Here is a 27,604-nt window from a genome sequence, read left to right on the forward strand (position 1 = left end):
TTACTTTTAGAATTACAAGGTTACAAAATAATACAAAAACAGCATATAGTGTTTGTAGAAAAAGGAGCAGAGTGTATTTCTTCTTTGTAAGCTTTGCTGTTCTGTAGGCTAATACTTTAAGTGCCAATCTGTATGCCAACTGCCTGAATTTGCTCTATGCTTTTCACTTTCTTTGGTTTATTTGTTCTTTTTTTTATTCAGCAGGTGAACCTTTATGTGTGTGAACTTAACTGTGTGTATTAAACCAAAACAGAGCATTTCCTGTCAGCTTAGACTTTATTTCTGCTTCCTTAAACTATAGTATGTGCTCATGTGTTTTATCGTTGTTGTATAGACTGAACATGCTGAATGAAAGGCAGGTTTTCCTATAAATAAAGCCTCTGAGCAGAGGACACTGATCCTAAATATGTTGGTTTCTTCTTGGTTGCATTGTTCTGTTGTCTTAGTACAACACGCTTTATTGATACCTAATTTCTCTTTTAGTTATTTGCATTGCATTTGATATTGAGGTCATTGAAAAGTAGCGGAAAGTAATCAGGTTACATTACTTTTACATTTGGATACTCAGATTAGTTACTGATTAGGTTTTACATTGTAACTGTATGCATTTAAATGCACAGCACACACAGAGACACGCCTACTGACAATGGAGACACACTAGAGTACATTACCCGGAGTTAAGAAGCTCAAAGGACATGTTTGTAGCTGTTTTGCCTCTTGGGAAACTGAATCTAGAGAGTGGAGAATGTGGGTGCAGCAAACCAATTTCAGAGCATGTTTAATTATGGAGTGCTTATAGATGTTTTGGAGGGAGGGATGTTTTTGACCCCCATCATTTTTAAAGCAACATTGCGTTAATAAGAAACTATATGCACATTATCATGATCAGTGCAAGATCTATGTATCAATTCAGCATATCGTCATTTATGTGTCTCACATCTTCCATCCATTTGAGTTACTGTGAATAAAATACTTAGATTCATCTTTAAACTCGGTTGTTCTGCACAGGTTAAAATGGCTGGTAAAGTGAATACAGGTGCATCCTCCACTGCGTGTAGAGTTATCGCACGCTGATACAAAACAGTCCCTTCAGTGGATCTGATCGCGCTCAGGATGTCTCTGACCCTCTCCTCCTGCGCGTCGTATCCGCTGTGCGCTCTGGACACTAAACACCCCCCCCCCCCCCTCTCTCCTCCCCCCTCGCCTGTCCTCCTCCTCGCGCAGAGCTCGACGCGCACAGGCACAACAGATGTTACAGTACTACAGGCTGCAGGAGCGCAAGAATTTGATGTAGAAGAAGAAGTACTTTTAACCTGCTTTAAACTTCACAGGAGCGGTTAGTGTTAGCGGAGTAAGGGGGGGTTCTCCGAGGACAACAACCCGACTTTCGCAGTACCTGGATCCTATACGTTCAGAGGCGCAATTTGGTGTCAAGGTAAGTTGTGATGTGTTTTCTCAATATAGCCGATCTGATTTCGGAACGCACAAAACGCGATCAACTATTAAAAAAAAGCACGTTGTGGATGCATTTTATTCTATCCGTAAGTTTGTTACATAATGTCACAGAGAAAAGAAGAATGGCTTGATGAAATATCGCGTCAATCAGCCCTCCATTAGATCTCCAAACATTTTTCAATGACACCATTTGCGTCGTTGTTTGCATACTAAATATTTGCCAAAACGATGTCCACTCCTTGAAAGAAATCGAGACCAACTGTAAGATTTTTGATCAAACTTTTCCAGTTGCATTAATGTGTGTATGAATTATGAATGAATAGACACATCAGACCCTAATCATCCTACGTTCAGCTCTCATGGAATATTCCAGAAGTTTATACAACATCCTCCTCTCCCGTATAAGTGCTGATGCTGCAACTCTGTGGGGAAGCTGAAGTCACTTTGAAGCAATATTCTAACATACTAGGATCATTTTAAGTGACTGTTCTGGAGCCTCCTACAGGGAACAACTTTGAAAACACATGTCAAAGGTTAGTAATGTTTTATGGCATTGTCTATGCTGCTTGTAAGAAGTGGCTGGGGTTAAACATGACTTTAAAAAAAAACCTCAGGCATGCTGTTACTTCCCAACAGTGGCAGATAAAGACAATAAACCAACAGGAAATGTAAATTGAATACTCTTTAACTTCTCGTCAAATGTGTAATTCCCACTGAGACTTTCCAGGTTAATGGTCAGCAAATGCAACATGCACTGATGAGCTTTGGAGGCATTCAAACGAATACACCTTTTGGAAATGTGCCAAAAATAAAATCAGTACTTTGCATTCTGAAAATGCTTCAGATGATGAATAACTCGCATCAGCATGCAGGGAGAAGATACGGTTTTTACTGTAAGACACTGACACTAATCTCTCTGAACTCTGGCTTGCTGCCGTCTTCAGAGGAGCATTACAGAGCACTCTGACATTTCCTTCTAGGATTTAATAAGACTTAGAATAATCAAAGCTCAATCTGCCTCTTGACATTCATTATGATTAATCTGCTATTTAGATGTAAGGGCAGGTATTTTACCTTTGCATTGAGCCAGGATAAAAAGTCAAACATGGAGGCATTTCTACGATAGGTAAATGCCACTCGTCCATATGTCACATCCTCCAGGCTGTTTAAGATGAGGGATGCTTGCAGGGGTCACCAGTGAGCTGTATGTAATGATTTGCTCAGTCCCAGAAGGGGTCCAGACCCGCGGTGGACCCCAGGTGGCCCCGTAGCAGCAGCAGCAGCAGGAAAGCGCAGCAGATTACCACATAGCCTCGCAATTTGCACACAATTAGATCCCCGGGGAGCGCCGCTCGAACTTTGTGTTGCATCTGCTCTGGAGTCTGTGTGCGAGCTACTGGCACCGTATAGAAATGTGAGGAGTGTTTTCAAAAATGTGACTGCAGATGTAGAAATGTGTGAATGCTGGGGGAGTAATTTCATTAACAGGGATGAATAAACTGAAATAAACTACTCAGAGGACAGTGGAGTAGATCCAGTAGCTGTGGATTCAGTAAGAGTCTATGTTTTCTCTGGAAGCACTGCAGAAATGTACCTTTTTATTTTGGTTGCTCCTTTGTAAGCTGATTACTCGTCAAACTTGTCATTTTGGTCACAGCTGACAAAGATTTCTATCGTCTATAAGTACGTTTTTTCACGCAAACTGACTTATTTCCACAAAAATGTGGATACTACAGCATTTACAATGTTGCTTTTGCATTAATAACCAAGTTTTACAGATATTTTATCAAACTGTCGACAAAATGTGTTGATTGTTCGTCATCTCAGAATGTCTTAAGCCGAGGATAGCCCTTGTTTTGTTACTTTCTGCATTAACTGGTCCTGTGGTTCTTTTAATACGATAAAATAAATGTTCTAGTACCCTTTGTCTCTATGATATTACACTAATATTTCTCCTCTCGCTTGTGTGTGACTTTCCTTCTCATTACATTTTTTATGGGAGCTTTGAGAGTCCTCATCCGCTAATGCTGCTGTGTTAAGAGCCGCAGACAAACTTCACGTGTCCTCTCAAATAAAAAAAATATGCTGTGTACTTGATCAAAACACACACTGAGCTGCAGTATTAAGCAATGAATTGGTATATAGTGCAGTGCAGATATCATGCGGAGGGCCAGAGAGATTATCCAATATCTGAGATAGTCCACTTTTCATTTATCAAAGAAATTCTATACAAGCGGAGCGACTGTGGCTGCAGCGAGGCGATTTATTTGAACTTTTATGTGTCAGTCTTTGTGGGAAGGTAGGGTCATTTTCTCTGTGGAGAGTGAAATACATATTTGGACACTAAAAGCACAGGAATTGTGATAAGGAGGAGGAACTGCTGCTGCTACTGCCATTATTGGAGTGCCAGAGGTTCTCCCAGTACGGTATTTCTTTATATTGTCTTCTATGTTGTGAAGAAATAAGAGCAGCAGCCCTTTGAGTATGAGTGAGGGAGCCGTATTATACAAGAGAAGGGAGTTTATTGACTTACGTCCGAGACAACATCCCTCAAGTGTGTAAGGGTTAGATCTAAAGTTAATAAGAGAGAACTGGCTCTTTTTATGAGGACTGTATAGTGTGTGGACTGGTCCCTCGCTGTGAAGCGGAGAATCAAAAGGGAGAGCGGATACTGCAGAGGCTGGCTGCTGTATTGACTTATTGACTTATCCTAAACCTCATAAATACAGATTTTTATATATTTCTGTCTTTGTTTTCAGTCAAAGCACGGAGGGGACTAAACAACGTGATACATTGCTTGCTCATTCTCAAACAGCCTGCAGATGTAGTCCGTTTCATAACTATGATGTCATGCAAAAGTATGAATGTGATGCCTTAAATATGAGCTTTTGCAGAGACTGTAAACACAATAAATCCCGTAGACGTTCAGCACTACATAAGGTAAAGGCTAGAACCCTTATCCCTGATTTAGGGTGGGATATTTTTTTATTCATGGTCTCAATTTGATGACTCCCCATAGTTTACTGCTGCTGCTGTCCACTCATCAAAGCCAGGCCGGGCGCTGTCCTCGCATGACTCAAGCAGCCAAGCAAAAAAATAAGTGACACCATGAAGACAGAGACAAACTGCAGCAGCACTTGGAGTTATTTTTTGTGCACCATTTAAACTGGATCAATATGGTGCTCCAAGCCATGAGTGAGAGTAAAATGTGTGTGTGTGTGTGTGGGGGGGGTGTCTACGGTGAATAAATCCTGCAGTCATACCTGTAGCAGCAGCAGCCGTTAAGAAGCGGTGCATGCAACATCTGACATTAAGCTGCTAATCTCAAAATGAAAGAGAAGACGCTCCCATTGGTGACGGAGATGATGGATGCATTGAAAGTGAGCATGCTTAATGTACAGCACATGCACACATTTCTGCTTGGTTGTCAACATCCTCGCTATGAGAGCTCATTCATTCTCAAAGTGGTTCCTTATAAATCATAAGTGTCGGTTAACGTCACTGCCTCGCTACAAAGGCATCACTCAGATCCCTTTTTTTATCAGTAAACACACCGTATAACAGATAATGATGAATATTTTTCAGTGTGGATGGCTTTAAGGAGATGCCAAATGCATGTGATGTCTGTAGTAGCCACACCATCCCCCCCAATCCCCCCTGGGTGGTGTACAGTCAACAGTTCTCTAGACAAATCCTGCTTAAAAAAACTGAGCTGTTGTGCAGTCAACTGTACAAACAGATTTAGGGAGAATTCAGGAAAAGGTGTTCAAAAAATGCACTCACAATCGTTGTGGCAGAAGAAGACATGCCATCTTTTTGTATATCATTGCATCACTGTTGCTTTGTGCCTGCACAGCACGTCTTCCAATCCACACCATCACATAGTCTGTATGTTATTACCCTCCTCTATGAGTGTAGTGTAAAGTAGAGTCCTTATCTGTGGCAGGAGATCAACATGTCTAAACTTAACGGTTGCAGTTCAATTAGGTTAAAGTTAAAAGGGGCCCTGTTATGCTTCTTGGGGTTCTCCCTTTAGTTTAGTGCGTTATACAGGTTTTTGTGCATGTCAATGGTCTGCTAAGGCATAGTGACATCACCATGTAACAGTCGTGCTTCTATTGGCTAGCCCTCCAACACATTGTACTTGATATGCTAAGGGGAGGGACGTTATGCTACGTAGCCTACGCGACATTACGAAGTACGTTACGGATATTTGCGGAACGTAAAATAACTCAGCGTTGATTTTTTGCTACACACAGCGGTCTGTTCAGTGGGAGCTTTTGGGGTAAAAAAAGTATTGATTCTTAAGAAACTAACCAGCTACATATGGCTATACATTATATACCTACATCTGTCTACATCCCTTGCAGACTTGCCAAATTTGTTTCGCCTTTAAGCGTTGGAGATGGAAAAAGGGGACATGAATAAATATCCTGTTCAGGTTTTTGTTTCGTTTATCATCTGTGCTATTCTGTTCTTCTTGTTACAGGCATCTGGGAACAAGTTGAAGACACTGAGTCTGTCTTAAGTCATTACGTTTTGAATCAGAGGAAGCATACAGCTGCAGTTATGTTGTACTGACAAGTGGCAGAGGAGGAAACAATTAAAAAATGTCGTCCATAAGACGGTGGAAGCGTCGGCTAATAAAAAACAAAAGGAGTGTTTTCTGGCCTTGTCTTTAGAGAAAAGCTTACTTGGCACCACGCAGATTCAAAGAGCCACCCCGCCTAGCATCCACACATAGAGGAATTTGAAGGGGAATTTTAAATGGAAGTGAATTAATATTTCACCTCACATAGATTCATGCCGCCACTGTAGACATTTTCATTCGCCAGCGAGTCACTAATGCAAAGGCGCGCTGTGGCGTTACTACGGTCTCGATCCGGCACATGCTTCCCATTCCCGCCGTGCATTAGGGGTAATGGGCCTCCTGTGTGGAGCATTGCTGTCATCCACACTTAGTTTTTCACCCCGGCTGCTCGCTTAGTTTTTTTCCTGCACAGTAGTAGAGGTAACAGGGCTTGATTTGATAAGCAGGCGATGGACAGAAGGTATAATTATTGATCTGTGGTGTTGGTTGACTGCGTCCTGGAGAAATAAGATGGCATTCTCCGTGATATTTCAGTGTGAAAGGTGATTCCTCAGGTGACATTTTATGCAACGACTCGGTTCTGCAACTGATGAAATGTTTTGAAATTTGGCATATTCTGTTACCAACCAAAATCAGTGCAAACAAACACTCACAGCTACCGAAGATGAGACGCAGGAAGATAGAAATGAAAGCCTCCAGGTTGTGTTTGACATGATTCAAGCGTTATTGAATTTCCGGCCCTGTTTAATAGGGTCTTCTCTACACGCCGTACTGGTCTCTACTCCGTGTTGTGCAGGTGAAGGACAGGGGAAATCTATTTTCATTAAAGTTGCATGACAGACCTTGAAGACAACCAGCGTGAATACAATCGATGCTGCGACTCCCTCATGCTCTGGCAGTTTGTCACCTTAGTGACACAGGTAGAGCTTTGAGATGACCCTTGAATCACGACTTAATGACGCTCTGGCATCAGCCTTTAGTAATAAACCACTGCACTATTTTAGACACCTTGATGGGAAGCATGTTAGGGGTTGAACAGAAGCTTCATGATCTGTTCTTAAGATGGCTTTTAATCCTGAAGGCTTCATCATTTTTGTAAGGTAGGACTACATCAGTGCAGTTTCTGCTTCTGGCAAAATCAGAGGGGAGAAAAGGCTTGGTAATAGAGCAGGCAACTCCTGTACAGAGAGAATGCATTAAATAGGAAATCTAAAAAGGTCCGCATCAAAACCAAGTCATTTTCTATTTCCAAAGAACACAGATTAATCAGATGTGCCCTGCAGGCTTGATTACTCAGAGTACAATGTATATTACAACACAATACACTACAATACAGTACTTACTTTATTACTGTTTAAAGTGTACAACAAATAACATTCACGGAGGTCTGCCAGTGTCTTTATTGCATCAGTAAGACCGGGCATTAAAACTGCAGTGAAGGTTTCTCTTGTTGCAATGAGTCGCCAACTTCTAAGTTGATATGATGGACTCCTTAGCAAGCAGTTCCTTTTTTACACATCCAGCAGTAATACAGAAAAACATATTTATTTTTGAGCCATGTTTCTAGTATTATCTCTCTTCTGCCTCTTGTTGTTTTCGCTCTGCGATAACTTCTGAGGATAATATCTGCCTCTTGAGCTGCTTAATGCCCATGGCTTAGCACAGTTTACTGTACGACTGTGTTCATGATGGGATCTTTCCAGGCTACCAGAGGTGTGGGAGCAGCTAGTTGATTACTGTGTCTGTCTGCCGTTTTGGGCTTACCATGTAGTGTACAGTGGGTTTATAGAGGCTTTTTCTCAGAAAAAGCCGCCTGCTGCAGAGAAAACTGGCACTTTGAGAGCAGTGAAAATAAACCAAAAGAGCTGAACAGCTTCACAATAAACTGAAATGAGATATAAAGCAGGTAAAGCCAATGATATCTCCATCTCACACACTGTTCATATAGAGAAATATCGATTAACGCCATGTTGATGTTTTAAATTGGATAGTTTACCCCGACTTCCTCTTACCTATAGTGCTATTTATACATTTACTTGCTCTGCTGTGAGTTGCAGTTTGGAAGATATCAGGTTAAAGATGTCCGGCTTTTGTCCAATATGAGATGCAAACCTGCTTTTGAAACTGAAAGCATCAAATACATACATTTTTTTAAAGGAATCATGACCTGGTTACTCAGGATAATCTACAGATGTGGTTAGGAGCTATTTTATGTAAGAAGTATTTAAGAAGCCATTTATTTGTCATTTGTTGATCTATTACACTGGAGAGAGGGCGATCACTTCTTCGCTGATATCCCAAACATAAGGCAACACACACCAAAACAGTAGAGGTTGATTAACAATATAAAAACGGTGCATTTTTGATAAGGAAGTGCACAGCTGCCTGAGAACGCCTCCATTGGACTCCTAGCCTCTGTAACAAAGTGACATCACTATGTAACACTCACGCTGCTATTGGCTAACGCTACAAAACATTGTACGCGATAGGCTAAGGGGCGGGACATCTCTAAGCGGTTGACCAATCACAACAGAGACGGCCAGCTAACCAATCATAACAGTCTGGACTCTGGTTTCAGACAGAGGGTGAAAAGAGCCTTTTGGAAAGTAAATGTCACATTACAGGCACAAAATATAAATATGAACCTGAAAATGAACACTATATGTCCTCTTTTAGATAACTCTGAGGTATGTGTTGAGAGCTTTTTGATAAAGGTTTCCCACACCTCTGGTAGCCTGGAAAGATCCCGTCATGAACACAGTCGTACAGTAAACTGGGCTAAGTCATGGGCACACTCTCACTATGTGTTTCCTTGTGTGTGTTTTGAGCAAAGATATTTGGGGAGGATGCTGTTTACAAGAACGAGCGACAAGATGATGTTTCTCGCCTGAAGGTGATTCATTAATTACTGAAACGTGCTTTAACGAGATGCGGCAATTTCACATTGAATGAGATCCACTTTGTAAAAATCTTTGTCAACAGATTAGTAGGGCTGAGGGAACAGGTGGTAGACTCTAATGAGCTCATCCAATAAAAATCATTCAAAAACAACTGCTCCTACTCCCCTTGCGTGAAAGACACAACAGTAACGCTGATCCGTGCGGTAATGTGCATGAATGTTTTATCTCCACTCGCTGTTTGAAGACATAAACAAACCTCTTGGACCTCCAAAAGACGAACAGGAGGGGGGAAAAAGCGTCTAAATTTAGATTTGTGCAGCTTACAACATGCACCCTCCTCCAGAGCAAATGATGCTCTTCTCCGCATTGAGCAGAAACAGTACTGTACTATGATGCCACACTGAAGGACTTTGTAACCAAGGCAACTAACAACAGGCGCAGAGAATGGTCAGATTAGCCGGTGGAGTGTGAAGAGGAAGCATTTCAGATTTTTACATAAAGCAAAAGCTGCCTTACATCAAAACAGTGTATAAAATGCTCTCTGTAGATGTTGCCCGTAGCACTAACCACGCTGCCTGTGGGAAGATTTCATTGTAATCCTAAATTCTCAGAGGAATATTTAAATGCTGGGCTCAAAGGCTTAGGGCAGAACACAGGGCTGAGGATGAGATAATCACATACTTCAGGGAATGAGCTTGGTGAGGGTGGATGCCTCCATTAGCAACAAGCATTCGCACCTCAGTCATTCATCTCGCCACCTCCCACCACACTGACCCCCTGTCACATGTTCTGAGTCACCTGGCCCCTCGCCACTGACTCTCTCTTTCTACTGTCTCCTGATGCATGCCAACGTACCAAAATGACATTAACCGCATCACCGCCCAGACACAGCAAGGAAACAGAGGGAAGTATATTTAGGTACAGACTGCCACTACTATTGACTGTAAAAAGATTCCTCAGAGATGGGCTTTATCCATTCACGTGGGACGACGAGAAGCGGCTTATAGTAGGTTCTTGTAGTGAGCCGGGTCTTCCAGCCACACTCATTTACAAGAAAGGACGAGCGTGCATCAGAGGACCGTTCCCAGGAGCTTGCAGTGTTACAACTCCAATTCTCCCTGCACACATTCGCGCTGTAGACGTGGAGGTAAATGAGTCAATCAATACAGACTGGCTTTATTCTGCCTGCGCACTTACAAGTTATTTCTGCCAGGAACATTGTCGTCATGAAGATAAAACTAGAACAGTGCCACATGTCACATATGACTTGAAACAGCAGACGCACTGGCTGCCATTCAAGTGAATAAGAGGCTGTGCATTTCTGTCACGCAGGCGAAGCACTCATCCTCTACACACCATGAATGTCTTTACTGAAATACATGTCAAGCCAATTATTGATGTTGAGACAAACACAAACAAAACTATAAAACCTGATGGTGGCACCAGAGGAAGCACCAGATGTATCCAACGTCCGTAAGACTCAAACTCTGAGGACCATGACTGTTTGTACCCGTCAATTGTGGTTGAGTTATATCAAACAACTAGTGGGCAAACATCTGAACAAACAGACCAAAATTGTCGTCCCTAATATGGACATTTTAACATCTAAAAACCCATGATAACTGGACAAACTCCATCTACTGAAAATCTCAAGTGATACGATCGTAAGCTCCAGTTCAGCTGCTTAATGGACCTTGTTGTTTCTGAGCACCCTCATAAAATATTTCATTCAATAATATATGATGTGTTTTCTGTGGGAAAATGCCAACCTGGTCACAGGGCATCAGAATCCACTGTTTGATACCAACACACAAGGACTCTTAAGCTTTGGTTTAAGTTGCACCAGGTTTCCAATGAAAACCAATCAGTGAAAATAGACCCTCAGAGCAAGTACTCCAGAAGCCAGGTGAATTAGGGTTTAGGAGATATATGCTGATATGTTCTCTGTAGGGAGGAGAACAGGGTGGACTGGTAGGTCCAAAATATGACTTTTATCCAGAAGACTGAATTTGTTTAAAAGAAGTATACAAATTGTCACCTCATGAGTATATCAGAAATCATTCTTTCCTCAAAAAGTGTAGTAGAGATGAGTTGGATCGCACCACAGAACCGGGAATGGTTTGGACCATGCTGTCTCTCCCTTTGAGAAGGACAAATGTGATCACACTGAGGGTGTGAAACATGCATGAATGCCTAGAACAATTTAAGCATTGGCTGAAACGCTGAGTAGATGACGTCTTCTTGGAGGAATTGGAGTTTGCACGTGTACAACAGGAAATGTCAGCAGCGGGTTAGCTTGGCTCCAATGACGAGCAGGTGGGGCGCACTGGTGGGAAAACGGTGCTGTGAATCCACCGGGATCATGGACGCCATATGCGGGACGGCTCATCCCCCTCCCCTCAATTTGTCAGTGCTTACAGTGGGCCGCAACACATGCACTCACCCTGGCTTGAGGAGCAACAGTGCGTCGTCCCAGCAGCGAAGTCCTTTCCACACTAAGAATCTGTCACCTCTTATGGATAGAGCGGTCCACTTGTGCCGCTTCACACGTGTGACCCCCGTGTAACCATAGAGACTGTTATCGTGTATTTGCTCTAAACGCCACTGCAGTTATTCAGTCTGCTGTTGTGACTTTCCAAACTCTGCACTGTCTCCAGCACCCGTTTACCTGCACACAGCACCAACTCCATTTGCTCCTCTTTACTGTAATATGTAAAGCAGCCTGAGATTCAGTGCAGGCTGGCTTTTCTTGCTAAGCGACCAAAAGCACACAGCAGTGACACAAATCTAATTTTCATGAACATTCTGTCAAGCGAGATTACGCATCGCTCATCCTGCTGGGTTTTTCTCCCCCAGAGAGAATAGCTTGTAAATATGAAGAGGCTGCGGAGGATAATTCAGAACAGACTTGCGTTACAGTATTAAGCTTCTGTAGGTGGAAACTCTAGCTCCGTAACCTCCTTTTTATTTTAAAAGAGAGAAAAAAACACTCCCGATAATTTAATTCTGCACTGGAGTGGTTATTATTTCTGCAAGACCTGTCCTTTCTGCATCTTTAAGAAGCAAAGGGACCTATTATTCTCAAACATGACACAACCGGTAAATGAAACTGCTCTCACTGCACAAGTCTGAAGTCATCAGGGTACGACAGTGTTTTAAAGTCCTCTGCAAACATCCTGAATATTTAAGCCGGTAGCTTTTCTGTGGAGCGTCCGTCCAGTTATATCTTATCTAATGAATGACTTTGTGGCGATTTACTGTTGGCTCATTTGCATACGACATATTTCAGTTGAAGCTGAACTGCTAACTCTCCTGTTTTACTCGTTCATTTTAATCCTACACAGTATTTTGTACGAGTAAAAAGATCCTCACATGTATAATGTACATCTATATTGTCCACCCCAACCCCCCAGGCAGAAACACAGAGTAACCACCTACTGGAAACTGTGAAGTGTTCATTTACTCACAGTTGTGTCATGGGAGAGTGTGGCTGTCAGATCAAGGTACTGTATGTTAGACGGATATGACACATCTTTGGCTACACTACAGTTCTGATCAGCCCCCAGGATATAGCACACTTCCTTTAATAGAAACCATTGCACAAGAGAAAAGGAAAAATAAATGCAGTGATACTCCATTGGTTTTGGTCTGAGTTTTGGACATTTCAGCCATACACATATCTTATAGACTGGAACTAGATGGTACCCTCAGCTTTGGATATGGGACCCCTTTCATTCCAATAAAAGTTGCTCAGTGGCGCATGACGAGTTAAGAAATACCCGTACAAAGCGTGCACCCTTCTTCTGCCTGAAATCTCCAACATTTTGCAGCTCACACCAAAACAATCTAGCAGGAAACTTAATTTGATTTCTAACTGCATAAATGGTCTGGTTATTCGAGTCAAGCTTTTCTGTCTCGTTTTTACACTTTTGCACATTTAAGTCCCTGACTCTGACTTTTAAAGATTACTTTCTAGTGTATGTCATTGGTCTGCATTGTTTCGTTGCACACAGTGAACAATGCGGAGCGTAGTTTAAGCATGCCCACTCACTTTCACTGTCATCTAAATATCATTGACTGGTGCTGAGATATTTCTGCCTCATTCTTCTAGACAACAGTGGTCATGCTCTTTAATGTATTATGTAGCAGCAGAACAATGTTTTACTCTCAAGATTTGATAGTGGCAATCCAGTCAAACCTATACAACGATTAAAAAACAAATGACTTGGTTCATTAAACCAAAACAGTGGACTGAAACGATGTGATCCCGCTATCCTATGAAAGCTATTGAATGATTTATATTGATCCACAATGTTTGCGATCCCCCGTTTGGTGATTAGTACAACAAGGCATCAACGTCTGACTGATCATTCCATTAAATCTGGAAGAGATTTCCCTGGATGTGAAGAAATAACAATTCACCAACAACAGGTGCAGCCAGAGGCAATATAACAGCAGTATACTGTAGTAGACTGGAGTACACATGTGCACACGTACACAATACACAGCTCAAACTGTAAAAATGTAAGGTCTTTTTGTTATTGAAAATGGTTAAGATACTGGAAGAATAGATGAATAAAGAACATATTCTAAACGTCCGTAAGGTGCAAAGTGTAATATCTCATTCCAACATTTAGGCTTCAGATTCTTTAGAGCCTACGTCAGCTTTGATTTTTCTGTGTAGCTAGAAGACATGCTTCAGATGCCACCTTTAAAACCAGAACTTGAACCATGATATCTTGGCTTGTGTTGGAAACAAGCTTAGTTTCAAACTGCTAAAATCCAAAATGTAAAATAAGACGGCATAAATTGTTATGGACCAGGAAGAACCAAATGTTTCATTTTCGTAAAGAGGGTGTGGCACAGTGGGTTAGTGCGCAAATCTTCGGATCAGGGGAGCACTGGTTCAATCCCCACTGCAGTCAGCATGTCGTTGTGTCCCTGGGCCAGACACGTCACCCCAATTGGCTCCTGTGGGGATTGCCCACAGTATTGAGCTTTAGAAAAAAGCGTCCTGAAGACAAAACTGGAAAAGACAACCGACTGAGTATTTTTGTAACCAAACAACATGCTATTTTATTAAGTTGCCCTCTTTTACAACAATGAGGTTGTTTTAGTTTGAGTCTTTGTGAAAGGTTGAAATGGAAGCACTGAAGCTGTAATGCGTTGTCATTATATATTTAGCTGATGCCAATTATAGACGCGATTTGAGCACAATGCATCCTGGTACATGAAGGCACCACCAGGAGAAACACTAAAAAATATAGGCCTCTCTGCTTCAATTGACCACCTTTACAATCAACACATCAACGGATTGGACAAAAAGGTGGTAGATTGTCCCTTTAACAGAGCTGCAGCACAAAATTGAACAGCAGAAAGAGTTGAGACAAGCATCACACCAACTAACACGAACGGATTCGATATCATTGTTCCGTTTTCTAGGCTCCTCTCCAAAGCAGCATGCATAAGAGAGAAACTTGTCTTTGATTTCACACCAAGCCCTTCGACAACAACAGCTCTGCAGCGGTCCAACCCGTCACTTTCTATCTTCTCCAAGAACCTCATAACACACTTCTAACAAGCAGCGGCATGGTGCCCTGGCCGTGTAGCCTCTCCATGCTGTTGAGTTGTATTTTCTCCCTCAGAATGAAAGAGAATTTAAATGAACATGCGGATGGCATTAATGATTGGACTTGGATGGAGAGCGAATGAAATCTAAAACTGGTTAACTTCTGAACAACAAGCCGGCCAGTGTGCAAGATTGAATCATTAGCTCCTTACTGGTTTCTATCCGAGTTGATTTAAAGTTGGTTTCCAATAGATTTGTGAGCCGGGTCGATTTCAAGCACAGGAGTTTTTCTGCCTTTGCACAACAACGTTAGACCTTTCACTGCAGCAAGGTTTTTGCTGACTCACTGGTTCAACTGAATATCATTAGGCTCCACTGTAGATAGTTATTGCAGTTACACCGAGAACATCACTTGCTTCATGTCTGATATTATTGTCTTGACTTCAATTTGGTATTCCCACAATGACATTATTTTAACCCTGTAAGGCCCCCGGTTGTAATTTCACTACATTTACACAGTCAAAAGGTCCTTTTGTTCTGCCTCACAATGCTATTTGGTGTAGCCTGGCCATAAACCCACACAACTTCCAGATCTGAAAAGCAAGAAACATCTCTGTTTTATTGGATTTGTCAGATTCAAGTAAGTAAAATGCCTCAAATATTTGTTTTTGTGATATTAAAATGTCTAGAACATATACATATTCAGTTATTGTGGAATACATTCATCACATTTTATTTGCATTGCATATTACAAAATGTCCCTAAAAACTTACAAACATGTGAAAACTCTTTCATTTCTGCACCAGAGGTTTCCTACAACAACATCTGAAAGGTCAAAACAAAAATGCTAATGTCCTTCTATATTTGGGCTTCTTATGGATATTTAATATTTACATGTTAGCATCATTTGATCTTTTGAATGGCATGTTTTGAATTCTTTGGGATAAAAAGTTCAGCCTTTGCACAGCCCCTGCAGATTGAGGCTATTTCATTAGCAAAAAATACATCACAGAGAATGAAACTAAACCATGCAAATATCCGCATCTTCATCACACATGCATAGCCTTTGAGCAATCTATTTATCATAGTGCATTTGTGCTGGACTTCAGAAAAAAAACCCTCCAGATCTGCCTTGTTTTAAACATCAGGCTCCGGGTGCAGCAGTGGCAGCCTCAATCCCCCCCACCCCCTCCCACCCCCCTCTTCTGTCAAAGGCATTTTCATGCTCTGAACCTCCTATTTTCAGTTCAGTGAAATGATGATATAAGAATCCTCCGCTCCCCGGTGGAGAATAGAGCTGTTCAAACTGAATGAGTAGAGAGAATAAAAGATGGAGCCAGCATGCAGTGCTGCGCAGAGATACAGCGGAAGCTAATGAGCGCATTACACACAATCTATTTACTTCAGAGGAGGGGGAAAAACCACAGACTGTGTGAGAGTACAAGGAGGAAGGTGGGAATCATTTGTTGAGTACAATAAAGAAAAAAATGTGGTTTTTGTTCATGCACTAGAGAACTGGGTTTCTTTGCCAGGAAGATGATGTCAGACTTGTGTGTCTTTTTCAATGTCTTTATGTAAGTCAATGGATCAATCGTCCACCACATGGTCCAAACGATAATGAACCTGTTTTCTTAACCCCAGTCATTTCTGAAACCTCTACTCGTGAATAAGGACCACATTTTCTATCAAGGTTCCCAGAGGATGATCTGGGAGATTTCAGTGATAGCCTGAATGTTCTTTCAAGACTGTTTGAGACTTATAATCTCAAAACAAGACTCGTAGTTTCTCCGTAACGATTGGATTTGTAAATATGCAACTGTTTTCGAACAAGTTTGCCATATCATATCAACTTATGTCAGGAAGTACTTATATGCTAGGTACACAACTGCCCCCAAATTCCTCATACGGAAAGCCAAATAAATGTACACCATGTGCATTTTAAATCCAGGCATTATTGCAATGTGTTTCTCGCCTCTAAAAACAACATGCCACCTTTACAGACGTTGACCTCGAGCTCAGACTGATCTCAGAACTGACCAATGCAATTTATGTTATCTCTTGTCTAGTTTATCAAGCAGGTTCCTAAAATCATTCCACAAGTGCAAGCGTTCGCCCCCAGTTAAGCGTTTTGAATGGAGGGAGTTATCAATCAAGAGAAGGAAGGCTAATTTTAGCGCCGACATAAAACTGCTGATCTGAATGAAGGCAGGCAGCGAGGACAGTGTAATGTGACTTTCATCTGGGCTGTGTTAATAACCTACAAGATGTATCTGCACTCTCAAAACACGCCACACACTATTAAACAGGGACTCATTGAGGATGTCATTAAAATGTAGGAGACATTATTGTACAGTGAGGCTAATGGGGAGTCTAACAAGACAATTATGTTACACCAGATGTGATGCAGAAATGTCATAAATGTGAGCTTCTACGTTGGATTAAATGGCCTTAGTTCAGTCTACTATCAATCTTAAAAACAATCCCCTACAGCGCTGACAACGATCAATCCTCTGGGGGCAACCATAAATATGTTCAGGGTTATGGAGTAGCCAGTGTGTACTTCATAAATCTAGTATGATTAGCATCTTAAGGAATGAAGTTGGAGTTCATAGCATGGGCGTCGCCTTGTTTTAAAAAGGGATGGAGACACAATTTGCAAAAAATAAAACAAAAAGCAAGCAAAACAGTAGTAGCGTAGAACTACTATAGAGTGGTGCAAGGATGACGTATTTTTGAAGGCCTATTTAGCATCTTAAAGGGGTACCTCGACAAAAAGCAATTGGATATTCCCATTAGATTGGCAGAAAATGAGCTCTGTGGCAAACACAAATTCATCACATACCAACCCATGTTAATGTCACTTCAAATCGTAAATGCAATCAACAGAAATAAAGAGCCAACGGTATGCTATAAAACGACTAAATCTCGGTCACATGGCTACACTTCACCAACGGTAAGCAAAAGCCAGAATTACATCGGCGTGATGAAGCTTGTTTTAGTCACTTGTTATCACCGGCTGTTTTTTAATGACACATAGATGTTTCAGACATTCACCAGAGGGGTAATTACTGATGTCCAGCTTGTGTTCATCATAGACCTTATTTCAGGGTTTTTGCACCACGCTGCAAAACCTATCCACAGGATTTAGATTGTAGGGCTACAGCCTAATGGTGACCTTCCAGACAGTTAGCTGCCTGCCTCATCTTCTGGGGTAAGGAGAACAGAGACCTGGTTTCTGCTCTTCAATGTCGCAAACCTGACTCAACAGCCTGACTGCGTGTCATCTTCTCAGAGAGAGAGAATGGAAAACTTGGAAGAAGAAACTGTGTCAAGTATTTGTTGAAGTTTCTAAACAGTATAGACATTTTTGGGGCATTTTAGAATCAGGCTGAGGAATTGTTTTTAGCTTATCTTGCTTTTTTTTTGACACTTGTGTACTGTGCCCTGCTGCTCCAAAGCGGGAGTAATGTTTCCTTTTCTGTTTTCTATTCTAAGCTTACTGATATTAAATGTTTCCCTTGACCAAATCCAGGAGAAATATTCCCACCACGGACAAGCTGTTCTTGAGATTGTACATGGTCTCTCGGGTAAATAAACCCTCTCTCAAAGCGTTCTCAATTACATTTCATTTGGAAAGCAATTTTCAAACGATTTTCAGCAAATGATAAAGGTAAAAACTAGATAAACGGTGTGGACGAATTGGCCATTTCAAAAACTGTCGGGGACATGTTCCCCGTGCGGAAATGACACCTATTGTCTAGAAACAGAGTGTGTCACAAGTAGCCCTTAAACAAGCTAAATTAAGTCTTCAGACAAAATCAGATGGGTTCTTATATTGCATTTCCGCCAATAATACTGGCACTAGAAGCAGACAGACTTCCGATACTACAGTGGTGTCTCGTTGCCTAAAGATTGGGTTTATAGAGATTAGTCTTCTGCTGCATCTCAGCTACAGAGCATCACCATTTCCCCCATATCAAGTCCATTATAGGAAATAGTTCAATCCACAATGGGGAGGCATTTACCGTGGTGTAGTATTGTTCGCTTTCAAATGCTATTAATTTACAGTCTCCTCCTGTCAGTTTCATTAATGGTCCTTCATGAATTTACTGCTCATAATCTGTGTCACTTTCGCAATATCAATTTCACAGTCAGCACTCTGAGGGGACTTTCAATTAGTGTGAGCTCGACATTAAAACAGAGGCCGCGTTATTTATCCCAGCCTTTAGATGATAATATTTCATGTAATGTCGATTTTATGCGTGGCAATTAAAGTTTCTGTCCACTGAAGCAGCTCAGAGGAACTGGAAGCTAATAAGACTGGCAGCGCACTGGCTTCTGTGTTGTAGGGGAGAGGCTGAGCCACTGGGTCTCCTCATGTTTTCCCTTTTCATTACGGCGTTTTAAACATTCAAAGTTAAACTAATTTGATCATGTGAGAAATTTGGTTTGTAATTGCCAGTAACAAAACATGACCTTTCATAACCTGTTTCTAAGCATTATGAAATAAAGAAAATACACCACGGCAGCCACAATTTGAATTGAAATCTTAGAAAATATGTGCATTTCCATCCACCGGAAATTCGCCCATAAAAACCTGGAGTCAAAAAACACAAAAAGTCTAACAAATTTTGATTAATCACAAAAAAGGTGGTTCAGTTGATGAGTCAACAAAAGCAAGATGCAGTAAAATGCATTCTTATTTTAAACAAAATGAACAATGAAATACTGTACATGAGGTACAGGACTTAAGTCTCCTCATTGCTCCAAACAAATGTCTAATGAGCTTATTGTTGCATGAAACATAGAACTACAAATGTAAAGTTATTATAATAATCATTTGACAGTTATGGTCACATAAATAGTTAAATTGGAAAAGGTATTTGTCTATTGAGACACTTACGTTAAACAGAATTGGTTAAATGAGCAAAACAAAACTATTTGTCATTCATTTGAATCTGTAATTATTTTAGACGGAGCCACAACAGTAATAAAACACCAGAAGTGATAACCTTTCTAAAGCTGTAGCTTCTGCGCAGCAACTCTGTTTCTGCTTCTTATTGTTTACAGTATGGTAATGAAGGCACCATGATGAGTAAGGACAACATTTAGGTTGTCCCAAAAGCAGTCTTTTAGTAACGCTGTCTCAGACCCTTACATTAACCCAGGCAGCCTCACTCCCTCTCTCCCTCAGCCCGCCTCCTTCATACATTATTTGACCTGTATGTGTAATTATGGCGTTCAAAGTGTTGCACTCACCACCTCCCATGGCGTTTCACTTCACTCCCACTAATAACTTCCCTGCGTTGGATTAAAAATGACATAAAGGTACAGGAGTTTTGACAGCAGAGCCATAGGAAGGGCTAAGATTAGAAATAGTGGCCCTATTTGTTGCAAATAGGAAGGGACACACATGTTGTTAGTGCAGTGCACTGTAGGCCTATGGATTCACACTGTAATGCACACAGTGCGCTCAGGCATGCACTCACACACACCCCCCTCTGCCTCTGGATGGACTGTCTCTCGCCGTTTTATCAAAACAAGTCGGCATCCGCTCTCACATACTCTCTCCATAGGGACAGCACTCATGAGCCATCTTACCTGAAGTGTATTACACCGTATATACAGGCTGTCCAGGTCACTCTGAAGCACCCTCAGGCAGCCATTTCATGGGTCAACAGTGTCCATGCCGGCGTGGGTGGACTACCATTTGAAACATACACTTTGGCTCCTCAGCAGGATTCAGATGAAACATATTGTGTTTGTTCTGCTTCTGCTGATTAACAGTGAAGGTATTTAATCCACTTCATTAGTCGTTAGCTATTAAATCAATTTACTGGAAACGCTGCCATCAACGTAAGTGCCACTTATTTGATATAAACATAATTACTTGCATTAGATTGTACCGAGGAGTACTTTAGGATTCCTATCATTGGTGTCATTGTTAAATTACCCTATAAGCACGTTACCTAACCAGTATGCTAACTCTCCTCAAGCTAAAACCAGTGTGTTGTAACAAAGAAAACACAGTTCTGATTCCTCTGGCAGCACATGTTGCTCGTTAAAATACAAAATAATCACATTTTTATAATCAGCTGTATCAAACAGCACCCTCCTTTATCGGACACACCACAAAATCAATATCAAGTTTACTTTAATCTGCTTTTAAAAACCATTGTTGGGCAGTAAAGCAAAGAACATCAGTAAGCTAAACCACTCCGTCTGATTTGAAAACCTCAACGTTTTTGTTTTCCATCCTTTAGTATTAATTACAAAAGATAAGACATCTGGCTGTGGATGATTTTTACATAAGACAAACTGATTGTACGTGATAGGCTAAGGGGCGGGACATCTCTATCGGATGACCAATCACAACAGAGCTGGCCAGCTAACCAATCAGAGCAGACTAGGCTCTGGTTTCAGACAGAGGTTGAAAAGAGTATGAGAAAAATAAAGATGTTTTTAAACATTAAAGCATTGAACAAGTAGAGGCACAAAATATGAACATTAATCTGAAAATAAGCAGAATATGGACGCATCAGGGGTTGCCTTGAAGATGATTTCATGGTAGTTTCAGGTGGTGTAGATCTGATTAAGAAGAAGCCTGTCGATACTGAGGGGGAAACAGTTCTATTTTTAAATCGCTGTAAGCCAGCAGTTTGTAAGTGCATATTGTTTGCCAAAGTACACAGATCTGAAACACACAAAAGCAGCCTCTGCGTCTTGCTTTCCTGTTCTGAGACGATGCTTCCTCTAGCTCTAATGCACACAGGCTCAGAGCAGCTGTTCCCTGGCTTTAGCATCATATGAGTATAGTTGATGACAACAACTGCCCTGCCTCATTAAAGTCGTGCTTTAAGTGTCTAGAGCAGGCAAATGCATGTAATGGTTACGGTTGGCAGCATGGGTACAGTACATAGCCGCTCCTGGGAGGGCGGGTGATTTATTAAGTAGCAGAAGTACAGTAAGATTCTTCTGTTTCACCTCCCACCTTCCTTTTACAGGATTTTGTGAGAGGGAGCTGTAATTATTCCTCCGGATTTGTGTTAAGAGTGAGTTTGAGCCTCTGGTGCTGCAAGTGATCCGCCATAGAGGGGCCCCGAGTGCCACTGTGAGAGGGGCTTCGGCACAGGAAGACAGCATGAAGTGGGAAGGAGGCGAAGTGGAGGAGAGTTAAGGGTGTTCTCAAGCTCACACTGCTGAATTAGCCACTGCAGTGTTTTCTTACTCAGTGTTCAGCAAAGTGAGTCAGAAACAGAGCTTTATTTTAACTGAAAGGCAGCACATTCAGTGTTTTCTAAAGGCAATTGAATTAGTAGGGCCCTGAATAAGTCCTCAAGGAGAAGGAGATTGCATATTCTCCAATCCTCCGTGAGGTCTGGCAAACAAATGAGGAGGTTTAATGGATTCTCGAAGGATTTGCTAAGTGAGGTGGGGTGGACGAGCAGTGCAGGGCCCTGAACTGGGATTAGAGGAGCGCTGAGGAGAGGAGGCTGGTATTTATTACAGCGCTGCCAGAGTTGGCATGTTTCTACACACCGTTAAGCAAGCGCCCCGGGACACAGCCATGCCTCGATACAAGAACTGCAAGCCCACTGAGACACAACGGGAACAGGAGACTCTCAGTCATGCATTGTTAATTCAATTGTGTAACTTCTGAAAAAATCCTACACCACCATTCATGTTCTGCAGGCAGCTGATTGATGCAACTTTCCGTCGCTTCATTTATTTCCCTCTTGCTCATCTTCCCTCCTTAAAGACCTCTGAGCTCCTGTGCTGGCCATACAAAGGTTAAAAACAGCTGGCCTAATACGCCGCGATGCAACTTTAATTAGCGTGCGGTAAAACCCCCTCGATACAGTGCATGCAATCTTTTATGTCAACATTTCCAAGAAAGCATTTCCCCTTAGAGTCAAATGTAAAAAGACATAAATCTTGAAGTTGCAGTAATGAGGAAGTGTGCGACGATGTTGTTTCTTACTCCCCAGTGAGAAGTGCATCCGAGAATACATTGAATGGAACTGAATTAATGCAGTTTACACCGTGCAATAATATACATATAAAGTGATTTGGTGTTCTTCTGTTGCCTATTTCTAGTGATTATAGGAGAAATATTCTGGGAACAGAGCAGCCTTGCCGGGCCCAAGTGCTGACAGATTTAGATTTATTGCATAAGGTTAAATATTCCACCTTTAGTGTACCGTTCATGGAGTAAATCTCATTACTTATGGATTCTCCTGGTCCTTGGTTCAGCCCTTCATCCATTAAAGTTCCCTGGGCGTTGGACAGCTTTGACGTTAATTGGTTTTTACTGTATAAGGCAATAACAACCAGCACATTCATATGAGCCTGTTGTGCTCTTGGAGCCTAATAGCTACAAGTGCACAATAACATTTTATATTAAATGAATGTGATTGTTGTGTTTAGTTGTATGAGAATCTTTGCTGGGCTGCCTGCATGTTATTTAATGTGTTACTTTGGATTGCAGTTACCCAACAGCTGCACACCCTACACATCTGGCACTTCTGATGTGTTATTTGTTAACGCCTGATGTGAAAATGTATTTTGACATCCCTCTAAAATATTGCTTCTAAAATGCAACGTTCATATCTGCAGATTACATCAAATTCACTGCTTATGTTTTAGTACAGAAGAAGAAAAGCCCTGAAATGCAAGTTAAAGAAATTGTGATAATCCAAATCTGACCCAAATACTTTTCTCTCCTGTTTTAATGACTACAGTGAATAAAAGGTTTTGCCACCATAAGGTTTTCCTATTTTTCTAAGGATCATCTAGAGATAGCAAATCATTTTTGAAGCTCCCTCCTTAGTCGGACTTCAACAGATATGTGGCGGGTCTTTGCTCGGTCCTCGTCAGGCCCAATGCCAAAAAGAAATCCCTCACACTGAAGTGGTGAATGCAACGTATCTTTAGTGTGTTATATGGAAACCAGCTGCAATGGTTCATCAATCCACCAGGGGGAGCGAGGTAGAAAAATGTCCTAGTTTAACTTCTTATAGAAATACTTATTTAGGCCACAAGAGTCAGAATTACACCACTATCAGAAGTACATCAAAGCCTTTTAGAAATCAATTCATGTATATGTTTTACCAAGTTATAAACTATCATAATAAATGGCAGTACAAAATTAAGAAAGCTTATCCGGACAAGACCCCTTTTTCACTTGTTCTTAAGTCATTGACACAGAAGAGACACCAACTTGGATCTGACTCAGTGAATGGACTTCCAGGCTTTTATACACATGCCTCTCATGCTTTGGGTAGTTATGTCCCATGTCACATCAAATCAATCATGTCAGAAGATATTTACACCACTCATCTACAATTGTGCCTGAATTGCAAGTCACATCTCTGTCATTGCAGCCCAGACTGACCTCTCACATCAGGCGCAAGTGTTGTTCACTTCTGGCTCCTCACATGACATTTCTTTGACATCAGCATTAAAGAAAACATGGAGGAGCTTTTACCAAGCAAATACTAAAGATGAGCTGTCATTCCTCACAAATAAGATAACAACGTTACAACAAACTGGTTATGAATGACACAAAATGTCACTAACATATGGCTAGAATTTAAAATGAATCTTCAGATACAAAGTGTCAACATTAACGCGTAAGTGTATCTCAAAATCATTCAAATAAAAAGACTTTCTCCCTTAATCCCAGCGCGGATGTTTACTATGTATGGCGCAACAGGGAAAGGAAAAGAAAGGGGACAAATCTGCAAACGCTTGAACCCATTATACACCACTCGACCTCAGCAAGCAGCCATACATCTAGATTGTCAGACTTCATGCCAAAAAACCCACAAATCTTCATATAATAAAGTAAAAAAACACTGATTTCTTTTCCAGTCTTTCATGCATTTCTTAATGGTGCATCTGCTTAATGTTCCACCCCAAAAAGAAGCAAATCCTAGTATTTTAAACTTGTGATTCATCATGACTAACCACAGATTATTATTGTGATTAACTCAACCACATTTTGTATTGGTTGTCACCACGCATGCCACCACAAACCTAAGTAGGAAGCTGTCGGAAAGTTCTTTCTACAGATATAAATCATATTGGTTATACTGGTGACATTGAAGATCATTAAAACCTGACTAAAACTGTTACTGTAGCCAGTGGCGTTTCTGGCCCTTGGCAAAACTTCACTTGAGTGAGATGATCAGGTGTGGCCCCCTTAGGGAGGTCTCCTACTGTCATTGCAAACGTTGCACATTGCCCCACTATTGTAGATGAACTGAATTTGATTTAGGATAGTGGCAATGTGAGATGTCTGTTTGATTGTATATTTTTTTATCATTTGTTGTTCGAAACTTTGCATCCAAAAATAAATAAAAATAATAATCTTGGCGCATTGACACTGCTGTCGTTTAAAGATTTGTTGGCCCTCGGGGGCCCCCTACTGGTCTGGGGCCCCAAGCAGTGGTCTGCCTCCCCTGACTGTAGCCCGTGTTTTATTTTAATGCTCTCGTATTTGACTTTAGTTTCCTTTAGCATTGCCTAAGTCAGAGACATTGCTTTTGTGCAGAAGTCCATTGAGAACTTGTTTACCTGTTTTCTATTTCCTACTATCCTTATGATTACAGTTAATTTCATATTTTCCTTTCAATTGTTTCGACAGGAAGACATCCTTCTCACTCTGATCTCTGCTCACAGACTTGTCATCATGCCCATCTGTGTTGACCTTATCTCCTCCTTTCAGCCGAAGGCAAAGTGCTATCACAGTCCCTTCAGGCAATTGCAGGACATCAGCAGGGATGAAAGAAAGTGAATGTCAAGGGTGTTTATTTCCTAATGTCGAGTCTGTCCTCGCGGGTCTGATGCCCCGACCGATCCCCGGGGACAGAGGGAAGGACCGAGCGACAGAGAGATGGTATTTTAGATGGCTTAGCTGAGCCCTGTCAAAACAAGATTACCCGTTTGTTCAAAACACACAAAACAAGTTGAGTTTGCTCTGGGAAACAAACACTGAACAAAAAAAGTGATTGCTACTTATTACAATGACACATTTCACACTTGAGTCAAACAACTGTTTATTATATATTGGTAAGTGCAGCTTTGGATTTTGAATGGTCAGAGTTTTATTTGGGGCTCAACAAACCAAGACAATTGCTTTCAAGGGATTTTGATATGGTAAAGTTTATCAGGAAATACAAAAGCTAGGATCAAATTCTATTCAAACATGTTAAGAACGTATTGCTCCTTGATTTAACTTTTTCAATATTTATTCCAAAACCCTTTAAAACAACTCCAACTAGTTGTTTTAATATCCTTAACCTGCTAATATGCAAAAGTCTGGTTGTCAATGACTTTCTGGAAGGGAAAAGATTTTGCCTTTAAACATCATCGATGCAATTCTTATGTTGGCTTCAAAATGTATTTGGAAAAGCAAATCAGTAGTCTACAGTTCCCCTGATGAGAAGTTTTTGGCGAGCAAGATTGTGCATTTGTCGACATTTACTCAAAAAAACTACAGGCACTATCTTCATGAGACTAGTTGAAAGGGGGTAGCATTACATTATGGATCCTTATTACGGGGCGGGTGCACGCATTATATTTCACTTATGTTTAACGGCCTTGGCAGAGGACTGCACTTTCGGAGAGCGCTTCAAGTTTGATCTGTTTGCTGTTTATGGTACAGAAGGTGTAGTGAAAACTGATCATCCATCAAACTGATGTACAATCTTTACGACGTGTTTTATTTGATCGTATTTTTCATCTTGCCGAGCTGAATGTTGTCTATGTAAAATGCAGTTTGTACATAATGTGAGGCTCAGCACTGTTTAGGTTCACTTCAGTAAATCTGTTATGGCCTGCAGTCAGCACAAGTGTGATGCATGGCCTCTGATCACCACTGTGCTTCCTCATTAAGTGGCTGCTGTACAAGCCGAAGGGGGGGGCATGGGGGAAACGGGTGAAAGAAAGACAGTAAATATATGATTTCCAAGAAATAAGGAACCATTACTCCATCTTTTCGTGGAATTTCTGGATGGGATTACAGCTCACTCAAGTGTCTAAAGGCTTACCATACCAAACACGTACCATCCATTTCCCCGAGGCGTAGCCCAGCATTATACCAAAGCAGCAGGTAAAATAATCCTTCTTACTGCATCATTCAAGTCTTGACACGGTGCACTTCAGCGCTGCATTTAGCCCAATCCTAAACTTCACCCGGACTCGAGCACTACAAGAGTTTCCCATCGATTTCACGTGGAAAACGTAATTTGCCCATCGCCTCGCCTAGCTGGAGGAGAAGCTGCATTACGTCTAATAGTCCCAAGATCTTTATCACTCTCCATCTTTCTTTCTCTAAATCTCCACTGCAGTAAATCAGTGGAGATATAGCAGGGCGGCCCAGCCCAGCAGATCACATACTGGGCTATAAAGCATCGCAGGCCATCGATTGGTGCTCTTGCAGTGCGGATAACAGCCAGAATATGGGGTGATAATGTCTGAATGTTTCTGATGGTGGTCAGTCCAAATGGGTCCATTATGCAGCCTCAGTTATATGATACCAGCAGCATCCTGCTCTTTCCACTCTTAATGATTCTCTTCGCTCTTTACAGAAAGTCACACTTTTTGGTAACACTTGCCATAAAGCCCGTACCAATAATGTGTCATTATAGCACTGCACTGAATAATTACGCAATATCACACAATGGATTATGATAGGACTGATGCCAAACAATTCATACAGTTAACATTTTCCTGCACCCATCTTGCTTTTTTGGGACCCGGAGGTCAGCAACTTTATATAATGTACAGGGGTTTCTCTAGGAAAATATAGTATGACGGCGCTGATCTTGTATGTAAGAGAACATGATGCCTGTATACATGACGCAACGTCGGAGCTCCGTAAAAACAAAGCTTTCTCTGCCATCTGACGCTCTATTTCACACAATTTTCATATTTTTGGAGTCATTATAGAGTTTTTGACAAACATAATACTATTTTCTGGCATCACTTTCACAATTTAGGGGGAAAATCTGCATTTTGGTATGAGGGCGCACACCGAAAGTAGAGATAGAGATAGAATAGATAGAATCAGAGGATGAAACCCTC

General features: G+C 41.3%; 1 protein-coding gene across 1 annotated transcript in view; it reads left to right on the forward strand.

Moving 5' to 3' along the window:
- Positions 1–1,201: 1,201 nt before the first annotated feature.
- The window catches only part of LOC134883214 (caM kinase-like vesicle-associated protein), a 40,531-nt gene continuing 14,128 nt past the window's right edge, over positions 1,202–27,604 (forward strand). The window contains exon 1 of the mRNA XM_063911483.1: positions 1,202–1,435. The gene's annotated coding sequence lies outside the window, so the exon portion shown is untranslated. The remainder of the gene's footprint in view (positions 1,436–27,604) is intronic.

The sequence above is a fragment of the Eleginops maclovinus genome, chromosome 20, assembly GCF_036324505.1.
Source record: "Eleginops maclovinus isolate JMC-PN-2008 ecotype Puerto Natales chromosome 20, JC_Emac_rtc_rv5, whole genome shotgun sequence".
Lineage (NCBI taxonomy): Eukaryota > Metazoa > Chordata > Actinopteri > Perciformes > Eleginopidae > Eleginops > Eleginops maclovinus.